The sequence below is a fragment of the Nematolebias whitei genome, chromosome 23, assembly GCF_014905685.2.
Source record: "Nematolebias whitei isolate Nwh7 chromosome 23, NemWhi1, whole genome shotgun sequence".
Classification (NCBI taxonomy): domain Eukaryota; kingdom Metazoa; phylum Chordata; class Actinopteri; order Cyprinodontiformes; family Rivulidae; genus Nematolebias; species Nematolebias whitei.
Window position 1 is genome coordinate 14,724,604 of NC_056520.1, and position 4,076 is coordinate 14,728,679.

Below are 4,076 nucleotides of genomic sequence, written 5' to 3' on the forward strand. Positions count from 1 at the left end.
CAGCCGGCCACATCTGCAGCAAGTTCAGGGCAGCAACAATGTGTGACAGAGCGGCAAGGGGAGGAGGACGAGGGCGTCGCAGCAGAACAAGCAGAGGTGAGAGGCATTTCGGGGGAAGGGGTGGGGCTTTGGAGACACCCGTTAGCTTGGCGCGATGGGGAATTGAGGGGGCTAATTATGTTGCAGGGAATACATTCAGCATGACCAGCAAGCCTTTTTAGAATTTGTTGAGCACAATCTGACTAACGTGGCTGACCTTTCCCTTTTTTAGGTTTTTTTTTGTACAAATTGCAGGAGTCCAGAGAGCTTGCAGGATGTGAACATATTCTGTGACCTAATTGCCTTTTTTCTTGTCGGGCTAAACGCTGCACATCACCTTTTGCACCATCAAGACAGTGGTATGACAAAAACCCTTAGCACAAACCACAGTCCTGAAAGAGTTGGGACACAGAAAGTGCTATATGTTGTCGTCATTGTGTTTCTATACAATAATGGAATTAGTTCTCTGCATTTAACCCATCGCACCTGGGATACATTCAGGCAGAGCAGTGGGCAGCTATTTAAAGCACACGGGGAGCAATTGGGGATAAGGTGTGCTGCTCAGAGGCACCACGAGATGTGCAATGACTGGGGATCGAAACTTGGACTTTCAGGTCCCGAGTTAGCTGCCCTGCCTCTACCCCATCTTGACCCAAGTGCCCAGGGAGCAGTTAGGGATTAGGCGTCTTGCTCGAGGACACCACGGCATGTGGGAATGGCGGGGAGTTAAACTTGCGACGTTCTGACCCCAAGTCAGCTGCCCTACCTCAACACCACAGCAGCCCCAATTAAGCTTATGGCACCTAACATTCCCGAGTGGTCTCCCATCCAAGTACTAACCAGGCCCGACCCTGCTTTGCTTCCGAGATTGGGCGGGTTCAGGGTGGTATGGCCATAAACAATGTGCAAAATGTAACTGAAAACAAAATGTATTGTTTGAATACTTCATTTTATTCCCAATTGAACATCAAAGGTTTAACATTGTTTTAGATTGGGGAAAAAAATAAATTTTGATTGACAGCAGCAACACATCTCAAAAAAGTTGGGACCATGTCAACAAAATGTTGTAAAAGAACATTGGACCAAAAAAATAGTTGGAGTAGTGTTTTCTAACTCATTAGGTTAGTTGGCAACAGGTCAAGTGGTTGTGGTATAAACAGGTACTTTTAGAGAGGCTGTTGTTTTTTTTTAGAACAATTTCAAATGTTTTTCATTGAAAATTGAAAGGACTCTGAGCATCCCATCTTCAGCAGTTCATAGCATCATCAAAAGATTTGAAGAATCTGGAGAAATTGCTGAGTTCAAACAACAGGTCTGAAAGTCAATATTGGATGATGTGACCTTTGGGCCCTCAGGGGTCACTGCATTAAAAACAGGTCTAATTCAGTTCTGGATATCACTGCATGGGCTCAGAATCACTTCCACGAACCAGTGTCTGTAAACACAGCTCACCGTGCCACACACAAATGTAGGTTAAAGCTCTATCATGCAAAGAAGGTGCCATATGTGAACACCATCCAGAAATGCTGCCATCGTCTTTGGACCAAAGCTCATTTAAAATGGACTGAGGTGAATCGGAAAACTGCTTTTAGATAAATCCAACACTTCAATTCTTTTTGTAAACCACGGACGCCACGCCCTCCATATTGAACAGTAGACGAAACATCCAGCCTGTTAACAGCACACAGTTCAAAAGGCTGCCTCGCTGATGGTATGGGGGTGCATTAATCCCTCTAAAATGAACAACATCTGGAAAAGCACCATGAATTCATGAACGTATTAACCAGCTAGTTGTCTCCATCAGACAATGAGACATCTCAGCTCAGACAAACATTTGTTAGAAGAAGAGGGGGTGCTTCACAGGAAGTGTTCATTGTTCATGGACCTGGAACAGTTTAGAAATATGTCACTACACTACTAACTCAATAGGAACACCATTTGAGGATAAAATCGAGGATAAAACACGTTTGCCAGACCCACCTGTGGCTCACCTCCTACACCTCCTTCCCCTGTGCCCTTATCCCTCACAACGATCCATAACACCATCTGGTTCTAGATACTCCCTTGCACATCTTGATGATCTTCTCACTGCAAATAAAGCAATTTGTTAATGTTCCTAAGTCTTGGAGTCTGTTTTACTTCAGTCCATACTCTCTGGGTATTCAGTCAGTCGTTACATTGATGAATTTATTGAAACTCTCAAAGACAAACGCCCGTTTTCAGATGGCTACCACAGTCAACAGACATACATTAAGTTTATAACTCATTGAATTTGGTGTATTCATAGACGATGGTCATCCCCAACACATCCTCCGAGCGTCACGTCTTTAGATCTCGTAACATTACTGAACATGATCTTGTTTAAAACGGAATGGCGGTGGGTGATATGCGTCCCTTAAAGAACCGCTCAGGCCTTTCATTGTATTTCATCAGTGATCTTAATGTAAACTCACATTTTGTATGATGAGAACATTTTCTTTGTCAGTGTTTGGATTAAAACGAAGCTTAAAGTGCAGAACAGCTCCATTGTATGAATATGTACCATTTCTATGGTGGAGGACGTGCATGGGTGAGAGGGAGCGAACGCCTCCTGCACCGTCAGCCTGCCTGAGAGCGATGGAGATGACAGAGACGTTTATGTGGGTGCATAAAATAAAGAAAAAATAAATAAAAAAGGCAGAGCCTCGGGCTTTTACAGTTAGCTTGACAGCATCGCTGTGTTTTTATAATCTCCCCCAAACTCCTGCAAAAAGTCCATAAATTGTTATTATGGTGGAGTGTTTCGGGCAGGCGGACAAATCGAGGCGGCCAGGATCGAGATGAATTTCAACGAGAATCGAGCTAATCGGATCAGAAAGTAAGCGATGGTGCTGCTCGGCTTGAAAAACAGTATTTGTAAAAAAAAAAAATAAAAATCTGCTTGTGATGTTGATGTTTAGACGAACCAGGAAAATAGAAGCAGGTTTATTTCAACTGGAGTGATGTATATATATATATATATATATATATATATATATATATATATATATATTTTAAATCTTCGTTGTCTCTCTGTGAAGTCGTGCTGAAGTGTCAGGGCCAAGCGTTTCCCTCGGAGCGTCGTGGAGCAATAAAACAGTAGTAAACACAAAGCAAGACGTATCCAGCGTGCGCGCGGCCATTAGTGATTTATACGCTGTTGTTAATCCCTCGCTGAGGCGCCGCCGCCGCTTCCAAATGACACGTTCCATCAGGAGCCGCCGCTCTCACCTGAGTATTGGATTACTGAAACTAAATATGAATAATTAATACTGACAAATAGGTTCCTGGCAACAGGAATAGCTGCAATTTAATAATGAGCATTATGTTTCTGATGTTTTTCTCCTCCTTTGCCGCCTCCTCCGATGTCGTTTCATCTTCTCGGGTATCTCCACCCCGGGAGTCGTCGCATCCTTCTCCTCCACCTCCTGTTTGTTGGTTCACCCTCAACCCAGGCTATTCGTCCTCCTTTTTATCGTTTCGGCCTGTGTCTGTTTTTTTTTTTCTGTCTGTTAGAAAAATATCTCATCAACCACATGATGGATTTTGACAGAACTTTCAGAAAGAAGCCAATAGATGAACATATACAACTGATTGACTTTTGTAGCCAACTGTATTCAAGATGGCTACCACAGACAGCTGACTTTGGAAAAACACAATAAAATGCTGTAACTCAGTGAATTTCACAGATATTGAGCTAAAGGTTGGTATGGTGGCAGCTGTGTGTCCTCAAAACAAATGTCTGGTGCGACACACTGTCTTTGCTTAAAACTTTGACAATAACTGCTCAGAGTTCAACAAAGTTCAGTCAGGTCATCTGAACGGTTTATTTTTTTTAAGACGTTTTGTCCTTCATCCAAAGGACTTCATCAGTCCAAGAAGCCACAACAAACTCAGTCCCACAAGCAGTACACTCCCATAGTGGGCCAACCAGTTTGATGGCGATAAGATGGTTTCTGGGGCCCGCCCTCTCCCCCGTTGACTCCTCTGAGGCAGCCATAGTCAAAGTGGTTCAAAAC

General features: G+C 43.4%; 1 pseudogene; it reads right to left on the reverse strand.

The window, feature by feature from the left end:
• Positions 1-830: 830 nt before the first annotated feature.
• Positions 831-939, reverse strand: LOC119429118 (annotated as a pseudogene).
• Positions 940-4,076: the final 3,137 nt, after the last annotated feature.